This window comes from Chlorocebus sabaeus, chromosome 12, assembly GCF_047675955.1.
Source record: "Chlorocebus sabaeus isolate Y175 chromosome 12, mChlSab1.0.hap1, whole genome shotgun sequence".
Classification (NCBI taxonomy): Eukaryota; Metazoa; Chordata; class Mammalia; order Primates; family Cercopithecidae; genus Chlorocebus; species Chlorocebus sabaeus.
Window position 1 is genome coordinate 28,303,244 of NC_132915.1, and position 14,348 is coordinate 28,317,591.

The following is a 14,348-nucleotide window of genomic DNA, read 5'->3' on the forward strand; positions in this document are numbered from 1 at the left end:
ATGAAGGCGACTATTGGTCTTCTTCCAAGCGATGTGCCACGAAGAGCTTCTACTGAGTTCTACAAGAGCACTATGGGAGTGTTTCCCAAGACAAAGCTGACTTGTAGGTAGCTATGGGGAGCGCCCACAAACCTGGGCTGCGGTGAAAGTCAGCAGGATGGACTGGAAGAGCCAGAGGTCTGTGTGGGAAGTGTCAGCCCCTTCCTTCTGCCTTCTTCTCTTGGTCGGGGTACATGCTCCACTTTCTCCTGCGGAACTTAGTTTTCTCATCAGAAAAATGAGAAGAGCTGCTTACTGGTTAGGTCTGTTAGGAAGAGATTATATCTGTCTTTAATAAACAAATGTAGTATATTTAACTTTGTTGTATTTACTGATTCATTTTGACCTTTTTCTACCACATACTGTCTATTTTATCTCAAAATATTTTTATTTTTTTTTCTTTTCTAGACTGATGGATTGATAAAGTTTTCTGCATTTTCCCTTCCTTTCTCCCTAGGGTGATTCGTATTCTATACTTGCATGGCTTGTGCTTTTAGTATTACCCTAAGGCCAGCCTTTTTTTCTGTAAATGTTGAAAGCTATTCAATATTTCAATGCTACTGCAAGACTTGAAAAAGGCTTCACTATGATTTATACACAGAAATCCTTTTGCCCACCTCCATTCTTTCATGTTGCTGTTGATCTGAATTTTAGTTTATCTTTTCTTCTGACAAAACATAGTTATATTTTGGGGTTTATAACACATATGGATTTAACATATATGTCAATGATAGCACAGGGTGGGGTATGAACCTATCATGGAATAACGTTGCTATATTTTAGCAGAATTAGTGTTAATCTAGAGTAGATTATTAGAAATTAAATATCAATTACAATCCTTAGAGCAACTACTTTAAAATTAAAAACCTAGAGCAGAGCTGAAGGAGACAGAGACACAAAAAACCCTCCAAAAAAATCAATGATTCCAGGAGCTGATTTTTTGAAAAAGTTAACAAAATAGACTGCTAGCTAGACTAATAAAGAAGAAAAGATAGAAGAATCAAGTAGGGCACCAAAAAAAAAAAAAATGATAAAGGGAATGCCACCACTGACCCCACAGAAATACAAACTACCATCAGAGAATACCATAAACACCTCTAAACAAATAAACTAGAAAATCTAGAAGAAAGGGATAAATTCCTGGACATATACCTCCTCCCAAGGCTAAACCAGGAAGAAGTCGAATCCCTGAATGGGCCAATAACAAGTTCTGATATTGAGGCAGTAATTAATAGCCTACCAACCAAAAAAAGCCGAGGACCAGATGGATTCACAGCTGAAATCTACCAGAGGTACAAAGAGGAGCTGGTACCATTCCTTCTGAAACTATTCTAAACAACTGAAAAGGAGGGACTCCTCCCTAAATAATTTTATGAGGCCAGCATCATTCTGATACCAAAACCTGGCAGAGACACAGCAAAAAAAGAAAATTTCAGGCCAATATCCCTGATGAACATCGATGCGAAAATCCTCAATAAAATACTGGCAAGCCAAATCCAGCAGCACATCAAAAAGCTTACCCACTATGATCAAATTGGCTTTATCCCTGGGATGCTAGGGTCATTCAACATATGCAAATCAATAAACATAATCCATCACATAAACAGAACCAATGACAAAAACCACATGATTATCTCAATAGATGCACAAAAGACCTTCTATAAAATTCAAAATTCCTTCATGTTAAAAATTCTCAATAAACTAGGTATTGATGGAACATATCTCAAAATAATATGAACTATTTATGAAAAATCCACAGCCAACATCATACTGAATGGGCAAAAGCTGGAAGCATTCCCTTTGAAAACTGATTCAAGACAAGCATGCCCTCTCTCACCACTCCTAGTCAACATAGTATTGGAAGTTCTGGTCAGGACAATCAGGCAAAAGAAAGAAATAAAGCATGTTCAAACAGGAAGAGAGGAAGTCAAACTGTCTCTGTTTGCAGACAACATGATTCCATATGTAGAAGACCCCATCGCCTCAGCCCCAAAACTCCTTAAGATGATAAGCAACTTCAGCAAAGTCTCAGGATACAAAATCAATGTGCAAAATTCACAAGCATTCCTATACTCCAACAATAGATAAGCAGAGAGCCAAATCATAATGAAGTCCCACTCACAATTGCTGCAAAGAGAATAAAATACCTAGGAATACAGCCAACAAGGGATGTGGAGGACCTGTTCAAGGAGAACTACAAACCACTGCTCAAGGAAATAAGGGAGGACACAAACCAATAGAAAAATATTCCATCTTCATGATAGGAAGAATCAATATTGTGAAAATGGCCATACTGCCCAAAGTAATTTATAGATTCAATGCTATTCCCATCCAACTATCATTGACATTCTTCACAGAATTAGCAAAAGCTACTTTAAATTTCACATGGAACCAAAAAAAGAGCCCATATAGCCAAGACAATCCTAAGCAAAAAGAACAAAGCTGAGCCATCACACTACCTGACTTCAAACTACACTGCAAGCCTACAGTAACCAAAACAGTTTGGTACTGGTATCAAAACAGACATAGACCAATGGAACAGAACAGAGACCTCAGAAATAACACTACACGTCTATAACCATCTGATCTTTGACAAACCTAACAAAAACAAGCAATGGGGAAAGAATTCCCTACTTAATAAATGGTGCTGGGGAAACTGGCTAGCCATATGCAGAAAACTGAAACTTGGGCCCCTTCCTTAGACCTTATACAAAAATTAACTCAGGATGGATTAAAGACTTAAATGTAAAACCCAAAACCATAAAAACCCTAGAAGAAAATCTAGACAATACCATTTAGGACATAGGCATGGGCAAAGATTTTATGAAGAAAATGCCAAAAGCAATCGCAACAAAAGCCAAAATCGACAAATAGGATCTAATTAAACTAAACAGCTTCTGCACAGCAAAAGAAACTATCATCAGAGTGAACAGGCACCCTACAGAATGGGAGAAAAATTTTGCAATCTACTTATCGGACAAAGGTCTTATATCCAGAATATACAAAGAACTTAAACAAATTTACAAGTAAACAAACAACCCCATCAAAAAGTGGGCAAAGGATATGAACAGACACTTCTCAAAAGAAGATATTTATGCAGCAAACAAACATATGAAAAAAAGCTCAACATCACTGATCATTAGAGAAATGCAAATCAAAACCACATGAGATACCATCTCATGCCATTCAGAATGGCAATTAGTGAAAAAGTCAAGAAACAATAGATGCTGGTGAGACTGTGGAGAAACAGGAACACTTTTACACTGTGTGTGGGAATGTAAATTAGTTCAACCATTGTGGAAGACAGTGTGGCAATTCTTCAAGGATCTAGAACCAGAAATACCATTTGACCCAGCCATCCCATTAGTATCCACTAATATACCTAAAGGAATTTAAATCATTCAACTATAAAGTCATATGCAGAGGTATTTTTATTGCAGTACTATTACAATAGCAAAGACATGGAACCAACCCAAATGCCCATCAATGATGGACTGCATAAAGAAAATGTGACACATATACACCATTGGAATACGATACAGTCATAAAAAGGAATGAAATCACGTCCTTTGTAGGGACATGGATGATGCTGGAAGCTATAATTTTCAGCAAACTAACACAGGAACAGAAAACCAAACGCCATATGTTCTCACTCATAAGTGAGAGTTGAACAATAAAGTCACATGGATACACGGAGAGAAACAACACACACACCGGGGCCTGTCGGCGGGTGAGGGGCAAAGGGAGAGAGAGCATTAGGACAAATACCTAATGCATGCAGGGCTTAAAACCTAGATGACAGGTTGATGGGTGCAGCAAACCACCATGGCACATATATACCTATGTAACAAACCTGCATGTTCTGCACATGTATCCCAGAACTTATAAAATGTAAAAATAAAAATAAATAAATAACTTAAAAATTACCTTTAAAAATCAACAGAGAACACCAAAAGCATGAGTAACAACAGAAATAAATAGATCATTTAAAAGTTTTCAAAATTAAAAACTTCTGTGCTTCAAAGGGCATCATCAAGAAAGTGAAAAGACAACCTACTGAATGACAAAGCTTTCCGCAAATCATGTATCTGTTCAGGAGCTTGCATCTAGAATATATAAGAACCCTTACAACTCAGTAATAAAAAAGACAGCTTTAAAATGGGTATGGGATCTGAACAGATATTTCTGCAAAAATATACAAATGGCCAAAAAACACATGAAAAGATACTCAACTTCATTGTTGTTAGGAAAATGTAAATCAAAGCCACAGTGAGATACCACTTCATACCCACTAGGATGGATATCATTTTTAAAAAGACAGATAATAACAAGGGTTGGTAAGAATGTGGCAGATTTGGAGCTTTCATCTATTGCTGGTAACAATGTAAAATGGCGAAACCAATTTGGTAACCAGTCTGGCAGTTCCTCAAATGTTTATATAGCGAATTGACCCAGTAGTTAAGCTCTGAGGTACATATCCAAGAGAAACGAAAATGAATGTTTATGCAAAGACATACACATATGTTCATAGCAGCATTATTCACAATAACCAAAATATGGAAACAACCTGAATACGTATCAACTGATGAATGAATTTTTTTGAAAACAGTATATGCTTATAATGGACTATCATTCAACCATAAAAAGGAATGAAGTACCGATACATGCTACAACATGAACAAATCTTGAGAACATTAAGCTAAGTGAAAGAGGCAAGTCACAGAAGACCATCATATTGTAAAATGGCATATGTTTGAAATGTTCAGAATAGACAAATTCATAGAGACAGAAGTTGGATCAGTGGTTCCCAGGGTCTAGGGAGATGGGGAGATTGTGGAGTGATGGCTAAGGATTGAGGGGTTTCTTTTTGGAGTAATGAAAATGTTCTAAAATTCATTACAGTGATTGATATACAACTCTATGACTATACTTAAAAAACATTGAATTATAAACTTCAAATGGGTGAATTATATGGTATGTTAATTAAATCTCAACAAAGTGGTTAAAAATTCAGAGGAGAAGAAATTGTACACTAAAAAATATCTGTTTAATGCGAGTGAAAGCAAGAAGCATGCAATAACATTTGCAGACCTTAAAAACATTATGGTTACTGAGAGAAGCCAGATGACAAATAATACATATTGTCCAATTCTGCTTATATAAAATTTCTAGAAAAGGCAAAATGATACAAACAGAAAGCAAATCAGTGTTAGTCTGTGGTTCAGAATGAGAGCCAGGATTGAGGGCACACAGCCATGTAGGAAGTTTGTGGGTGCTGGAAGAGCACTAACACTGGGCTGTGGGCTGGCTGTACAACTGCATGGATTCACTAAAACTCACTGGACTGGGCATGAATATTATGGTGTATAAATTATACCTCAATAAAGCTGTTTCAGGCTGGGCGTGGCGGCTCACACCTGTAATCCCAGCACTTTGGGAGGCTGAGGCGGGTGGATCACGAGGTCAGGAGATCGAGACCATCCTGGCTAACATGGTGAAACCCCATCTCTACTAAAAATACAAAAAGTTAGCCAGGCATGGTGGCGGGCGCCTCTGGTCCTAGCTACACGGGAGGCTGAGGCAGGAGAATGGGGTGAACCCAGGACGTGGAGCTTGCAGTGAGCCGAGATCGCTCCACTGAACTCCAGCCTGGGCAACAGAGCGAGACTCTGTCTCAAAAAAAAAAAAAACAAAAAAAAAAAACTGTTTTAAAGAAGAAATAAAATGCTTTACAATTTTTATAGTTGATAATTAATTATATTCACTGACATATTGTTTCAATTTCTGTGTTTACCATTTTATCTTGTTTATCTTTTTAGATTAACTTTACTTTCAACTGGACACATCATTTAATAATTCTTTTGGAGAAAGTCTGGCAGTATTAAACCATCTTAGTTTTTGTATGTCTGAATAATCTACATTTTGCTTTCACTCTTTTTGATGGTTGAGATGAATATAAAAACTATGGATTTCATGAAAAACATTTTTTCTTACCCCTACTTAATGGAGTCAAACTCCTGGCTGACTATGCCTGCTCCCAAAACTGAAGCCCAACAGCTTTGTGGTGCCAATCTGGCTATTATTCTGCATTTCTGTTCCATTTGTTCTGCCCTCAGCATGTCTTTGAATTTGGATATGGCTTCCATACTTTCCTTCACTAGGACTCATTCTCAAACATGAATGGTCAGCCAAGGATCACCAAACACTTGAGGAAAGCTTCTCTCACAAGAAGGAGATTAAGGAAACAAAAGGAATAAGGAGCTCAGAGGAAACCCACAATGAAGAAAGCAGGAAAAGATTAAAGCAAAACAAAACACTGTTTTTTTAGTGCGATGATAGACAATGGTAAACTGGAAGAGGATTTCTTTAAAGGAACAAAGAACAAGAAAGTGAAATAGCAGCAATACATTTTCACTAGAATATTTAGAAGATAAAATGGAGAATATCTCAATAGCAAGAAATAAAATAAATCTCAATAGCAAAAAATTAAAATAATTTTTTGAGAAATTGCTGCTCTTTTGGTAAACAAAACAAAATTTGAGAAAGTCTCACACACACAAAAAAAACACAAAGACAAAAGAGATGGATAATAAAAGAAAAAATATGAGAAAAACCAGAAAATGAACTTAGGAGATCCAATATCTTATGAATAGGAGGTCTAGAAAGAGAAAAAAGAAGGAAGAAAATTAACGAAGAATTTTTTAAAGTCAGAACTGACAAACCTAAGTCTTCAGACTGAAAGACCCACAACATGCCCCAGTGCAATGAATAAAAAAGTGCTCACCCACATGTGTATCTCTGGGAAATATTAAAACATCAGACATAAAGAAAGTGCCTAACAGCATCCCAAGATCCACAATAAATAAACTGTTCATACATGAAGAATCAGGAATCAGAATGACCCTGGTCTTCTAGCATCACTGGGTACTATGTTTTCAACTTTAATTCTACTCCCACATTAAAAATGAAGTACAATGAGGAGGGCAGGGTGACTCACGCCTGTAATCCCAGCACTTTGGGAGGCCAAGGTGGGCAGATCACTTCAGGTCAGGAGTTCAAGACCAACCTGGCCAACATAGTGAAATCCTATCTCTACTAAAAATACAAAAAAATTAACTTGGTGTGGTGGCGTGTGCCTATAATCCCAGCTACTCGGGAGGCCGAGGCAAGAGAATCACTTCAACTCGGGAGGCAGAGGTTGCAGTGAGCCAGGAACATGACATTTTACTCCAGCCTGGACAACAGAGTAAGACTCCATCTCAAAAACAAAAAAACAAAACAAACAAAATGAAGTGTAATGGCCAGGTACAGTGGTTCATACGTGTAATCCCAGCACTTTGGGAAGCCAAGGTGGGTGGATCACTTGAGGTCAGGAGTTTGAGACCAGCCTAGCCAACATGACAAAACCCTGTCTCTACTAAAAATACAAAAAAAAAAAAAAAAAATTAGCCAGGCGTGCTGGGGCGCCTGTATAATCCCAGTTACATGGGTGGCTGAGGCAGGAGAATTGCTTCAACCTAGGAGGTGGAGGTTGCAGTGAGCCAAGATGGCACCACTGCACTGTAGCCTGGGAGACAGAGTGAGGCGCTGTCTCAAAAAAAAAAAAAAAAATGAAGTGTAAAGACAGAGCAAAATTATTTTGAGATGTTCAAAGTCTTTAAACATGTATCTGCCTTGCACTGTCTCAAGAAGCTACTGGAAGGTAATATTCTCACAAAAATAAACAAAAAACGAATAAGTAAACCAAGAATGAAAGACATGGGAGAATTAACATGGGTGGCCGGAAGGGGAAAATCCAGATGACAGCTGTGCGTCAGGCCTTGGGAGCAAGCCGTCCGCTGGGGCACCATCACAAAGAGCTACAGGAGGGAGGACTCTGGTGGGCAAATGAGCTGGCAGAGTGTTTGAGCATTTGGGAAAACGGCTGATAGGCCCATTAAGAGATTTATCAGAGAATTAGGAAACACATAGAAAACTAAACAAGTGGAAAAAATGAAGTCATTACTAACTCCAGGAATAAATGAATAATTAAGGATAAAGGATAAGTAATATGAATGCTAAGTCAATATGCCATAAAAATGGCATGAGCATCATGATGTAAACACGATTTAACTCAAAACTGTGATAGAGATTTAGCAGAGATTATTAGCTGCCTACCCAATATACACTGTCCCCATCTTCTGTAGTATGTGAACCCAAACTTTACTTATTTAGGTAAAATGTCCCAAGCAAAAAATACTACCTGTTCCAGCTTCCCCGGCAGTTAAGTAGGCCACGTTTTGCCACTGAGATGTAAGTGGGGATACTGTGTAGGACGCTGAGAAGGCTCCTTATAGGCGCCGATTTTGCTGAGCTGCCTTTCCCCTTGCCTCATGTCTGAGATGGTGCTCACAAATATTCACTGGCCCTCCCTAGGAGAAAATTATCATTCCCTACCCCATCAACTCAGGCTTGGCCATGTGTCTCATTTTGTATAGTGATCTATGAGCAGAGATGACACAAGTCACTTCCAATTAGAAAGTGTTAAGAGGTAGTGCACAGTATATGGTGCCTTTTTGATCTGTCATGATGATCTATAAGGTCCCAGAGAGAAACTGCTCCATCATCCTGGGTCCCAGAGGGAAGGTCAGAGAAGCAGAGCAGCTGCCAACCAGTGACAGGCGTGTCATGTGAGAGAATTACTGCTTCTCACAAGCCAGAGATTTGGGCCTGTTCATTACTGCGGTGTAACCTACCTCATCCTCGTTAATGCAGCCCCTTCCTCCTTCCTTCTCCTGGAAGATGGAAGCCAGAGCGGGGAAGGTTAGGGAAGCCTCCTTCCAGGTACCTGTGGATGCACTATCCCAGCCCTGAAAGGCCTACTTCCCAACTGCTTTTACTCAAGAGAGAAGAACATTCTGCTAAAACCACTGTTGTTTTGCATTTCCTGTTATATGCAACGGAATCTTATCATCTCTGATAAAAATAACCCTACTGAGAAGATGGGATAAGGGAATTTATGTAGGAATGAGATTAAGTGAGGCATATCCTACATAAAAATAAGAAGTCACCAGATAGATGGTGTCAAAATACATAAATAAAAAATAGCAGCATCAGCATACTCTTTAGAAATGGGGGGATAAATAACAGAAAAAAATAAAACAGCTAACTGGGTTTGAAAGTCATTGGCTCAGGGAGCAGAACTGGGGATGGGGACAGGTAGGACAGGGGCTGCTTTATTTTGTTATAGATGTTTTTACAAAACATTTGATTTAAAAAAATATATAGACATGCATTACTTTAACAACAATCAAAATTAAGTTCTTATTTAAAAAAAGGTCAAACCAAAACCAAAACATTTTCTCTAGGAATCATATCTAGAAAACTCAGCACTCAACATCTAGGCAAGAAAGTCTCCCTCAACTAAGGACCAGTCCTGTCAGTTTCTCTCCTTGCTGTGGAGGGACACACAGCACGACTGCTTACCAGTTTAGAATGACCCACTCCCTGTTCTCAAACCCTGATGTCTCAAATCTTGAGGACTGCCTCCATTTAACTACTGATATGGTTTTGCTGTGTCCCCACCCAAATCTCATCTTGAATTGTAGCTCCCATAATTCCCACATGTTGTGGGAGGGACTCAGTGGGAGATAATTGAATCATGGGGGTGGTTTCCCCCATGTTGTTCTTATGGTAATGAATAAGTGTCATGAGATCCGATGATTTTATAAGGGGTTTCCCCTTTCACCTTTCACTTGGCCCTCATTCTCTCTTGTCTGCTGCCATGTAAGATGTGCCTGTCACTTTCCACCATGATTGTGAGGCTTCCCCAGTCATGTGGAACTGTGAGTTCATTAAACCACTTTTAATTTATAAATTACCTAATCTTGGATATGTCTTTATCAGCAGTGTGAAAACAGACTAATACAACTATATTTCACCACAACATAATAGCCCAATCCTGGTGCAAATGTTATTTAATAGAAACAAAATATAGTAGGATGTGTATTTTCCTTATGAAAGTTCTCCAGCATTTCTCTCCATTCTCTTTTGCTCCAGGAAAGTCTAAAGGGAAGAAAATAAATAAGTATATATTTTCTTGTTTTGAACCCAACACATACTTATTGAACACCTGTCACATGCCCAGCTGAAGTTAAAATGGAAGAAAATTATTTTCTTCTCTCACAAAGTTTACAGTCCAAAACAGGGGCAGTAATTGGCATTTTCAAAAATTTGATCGATTATTTGTTAGGGAGAAGCACAAGCTACTGTGGGAGCCCATGGTGGGGCCTTTTAACTCAGCCTTGGAAGGTCTCCTGGAGGAGGTGACATTTAAGATAATACTTAAAGCAAGAGAGAACAGCACTAATGAATCCAATTGGAAGCACTCCCGAAAAACAAAACTGGTTGCATTGAAAGAGGAAGTGGGGCCGGGCACGGTGGCTCACACCTGTAATCCCAAGACTTTGGAAGGCCAAGGCAGGCAGATCACCTGAAGTCAGGAGTTTGAGACTAGCCTGGCCAACATGGCAAAACCCCATCTTGACTAAAAAATACAAAAATTAGCTGGGCATGGTGGCAGGTGCCTGTAATCCCAGCTACTCGGGAGGCTGAGGCAGGAGAATTGCTTGAACCCGGGAGGCAGAGGTTGCAGTGAGCCCAGATAGCGCCATTGCGCTCCAGCCTGGGCAACAGAGCAAGATTCTGTCTCAAAAAAAAAAAAAAAAAAGGAAAAAAAAGACAAGAAACAGTCTGTAAAGCCTAGGTTTCCAGAAGAGAAGCACCCCCTCCCCAGCCTACCACTCTTCCACTGGATGCTAACTTCCATCTGACTTCATTGTTAAAGGGTAGCCCAGAAGTTGCAGTGAGAGGAAGGAAGCTGAGGCTTCAGCCCCACTCTTCTCTTCCTTTTCTTTAGGTTGCCTCTCCCAACCTTGCTTGTCTCTGGTTCTTCTTTCGTTGTGTTAGCATTTCCCTATCAACTCGGAACAACTGTTGGGGCTATGGAGTCAGCAAAACATGCTCCTACCCTATTCAATGTCTGGTGCCAAATAATCACTCAATACATGCATGCAAGTCCACATGATTAATAATGTTCCCTAGCAAAGACTTGAAACCAACCCAAATGCCCATCAACGGTAGACTGGATAAAGAAAATGCAGCACATATATACAATGGAATACTATGCAGCCATAAAAAAGAATGAGTTCATGTCCTTTGCAGGAACATGGATGAAGCTGGAAACCATCATTCTCAAGCAAACTAACACAGGAACAGACAACCAAACACCACACGTTCTTACTCATAAGTGGGAGTTGAACAATGAGAACATATGGGCATAGGGCGGGGAACATCACACACTGGGGCCTGTCAGGGGGTTGGGGGGCAAGGGGAGGGATTGCATTAGGAGAAATACCTAATGTAGATGATGGGTTCATCGGTGCAGCAAAACACCATGGCACATGTACACCTATGTAACAAACCTGCACATTCTGCACATGTATCCTAGAACTTAAAGTATAATAATAATAATAATAATAATAATAATAATAATAATAATGCTCCCTCTCAGCAGGCACAGAATTTCTAATGGAATCATCTGCAACTTTCAGGTCCCTTCCTGAAGAAAAAGGATGAAGGAAGAACTCGGCCAAAAGGTACATGCAAATCTCAAGGGTCCTCTTCATAGAGCTCCCCAGAGGTTTGCAATCCTTGCACTGCCTAAGGAATGTCAACATGTTGAGAGCATAAGCCCTCACTTAGGACACTCGGAATGTAACCCTACTGGGTAAGTTAGGGACACAATCTTTATTCTCGGATCTTTGCCAGTACCCAGCCCCCTCTATGGCCCTCTTGTTCACACGTTGCTGGAGCTGTAGGTGGGAGGCTCTTTGAACACATCTTAGAAAGAGGCAGACTTGGTGCCTGCCTTTATGGAGCTCTGTTCTTCAAGTTTGTCAGAAGATTCACTATTTAAACTTAACAACTCTGTTGTGAGGGAGTGTTTTAACCTACTGGGTGTCCACTTTTTACTTGGGATCCTTCTTTGACCTTCTTTTTTCTTGGAGTTTCTCTCGGGGATGGTGGAAGGAAGCTAGACCAAACATCTACCCTCGTTTGTCACAGTAGAGCCAGCCATTGTTCCTTCCCAACACCATCACCCTTGCTCTATTCCAAATAATCATTATCCAGAGTCTTGGAAGCACCTTGAGGCATTCCCTTAGGAATGTGGAAATGTGGAAGATAGTATTTTCCAAAACTGATTACAGCCATATTTCCAGTCCCACATCCTTCCAGAACCTTACCTCTTTCCATCAAGAGGCAGATTCTATTTCCTCTCCTCTTGAACCTGGGTGGGACTTTGCGACTGCTTCAATGAATGTAAGGTAGTGGAAATAATGATGCATGATTTGTGAGGCTGCGTCATAGAGGAGACGCCAACGGTTTCCTGCTGGCTCCCTCTTGTGGATGGCTGACCTTCAGAACCCAGTGACGGGGCTGTAAGGAAGCCCTCCCAGATAAACCACATGACAAAGTTCATGGGGCGGGGTGTGGTGGCTCACACCTGTAATCCCAACAATTTGGAAGGCTGAAGTGGGAGGATCGCTTGAGTCCAGGAGTTCGAGACCAGCCTGGGCCACATGGCAAAACCCTGTCTCTACAAAAAGTACGAAAATTAGCCAGGCATGGTGGTGCGCACTTGTAATTCCAGCTACTCAGGAGGCTGAGGCACGAGAATCGCTTGAACCCCAGAGACAGAAGTTGCAGTGAGCAGAGATGGTGCCACTGCACTCCAGCCTGGGTGACAGAGCAAGACTCCATCTCAAAAAAAAAAAAAAAGAAAAGAAAGAAAGTTCATGGAGAGAGGAACTGGGATTTCAGCCAACAGTAGCATCAACTGCTAGGCAGATAAGCAAAGTAGTCTTCAGATGATTCCAGCTCCAAGTCTTCGAGTCTTCTAGCCAAGGCCACAGACATCAAGGGGGAGCAGAGACAAGCCGTTCTGCACTGGGTCCAAATTCTTGACCCAGGGAATGCATGAGCATAATAAATGGTCATTTCTACCACTCAACTTTGAGGTAATTTGTTAGACAGCCATAGTAACCAGAACAGCAAAACAAGCATACAGTGTTATTGAGCCTTCCCAGGTGCTTTCATTATCTCAACATCTGTAGACTCCTTGTCATACTCACTGTGGCACTGTAGCAATGCAGGGATATTGTCTGGATAACCAAGGGTGTACTTCTGCTGCCACAGCCAGCTCAGCCATGCGGGAAGCAAAGACATGGAAAATGGGCAGAGACTTGCAGGATCATAAGAGTAACTGGGAATTGACTCTACAGTGAATAAAATGTAATTTGCTCAACACTGACTGCTATGGTTTGAATGTCCCCTCTAAAACTCACGTTGAAATTGCCATTGTGCAGATTAGGAGCTGGTACCTTTAAGAAGTAATTAGGGGCCGGGCGTGGTGGCTCACACCTGTAATCCCAGCACTTTGGGAGGCCGAGGCAGTGGATCACCTGAGGTCAGGAGTTTGAGACCAGGCTGGCCAACATGGTGAAACCCCATCTCTACTAAAAGTACAAAATTAGCTGGCCGTGGTGGCACATGCCTATGATCCCAGTTACTTGGGAGGCTAGGGCAGGAGAATCAATTGAACCCAGGAGGCGGAGGTTGCAGTGAGCCAAGATTGTGCCATTCCACTCCAGCCTGGGCAACAGAGTGAGACTCTGTCTCAAAGTAAATAACAAATAAAATAAAATAAAAAGTGATTAGGTCGTGAAGTCTATTTGAATGGACTAATGCTGTTATCTAGGTTCTGGGTTCGTTGGCTTGGGAATGGACTCCTGATAAAAAGGCTGAATTCTACCCAACTTCCTCTCGCTGTCTCTCACTTGCACTTCCTCAGCACATGATTCCTTTTGCCATAGGATGACCCTTGCATGAAACTGGCATCATGCTCTTGGACTTCCCAACCTCTAGAACCTTGAGCCAAATAAAATTCCTTGTTACATAAATTACCCAGTCAGTGGTATTTTTATAGCAGCAGAAAACAGACTGAGACACAGATCATCTCTTATCCTGATGTTATGTTTACTAGAACTCTGTTTTGGCCATTGGTATTTTATAATCCCCCTAACACACACACACAAACACACACACACACACACACACACAGTTTTTTGTTTTTTGTTTTTAAGAAAGAAAAACAAAACTAAAAAAGGTATTTGGGGTATGGGGAGTTTGAATCAGTCCATACCTCTGTGGTTTATCACTTCCAGCTTTTGGGTTCCCTTAAGGCCTCCTGCAACTCATACACATCCAGT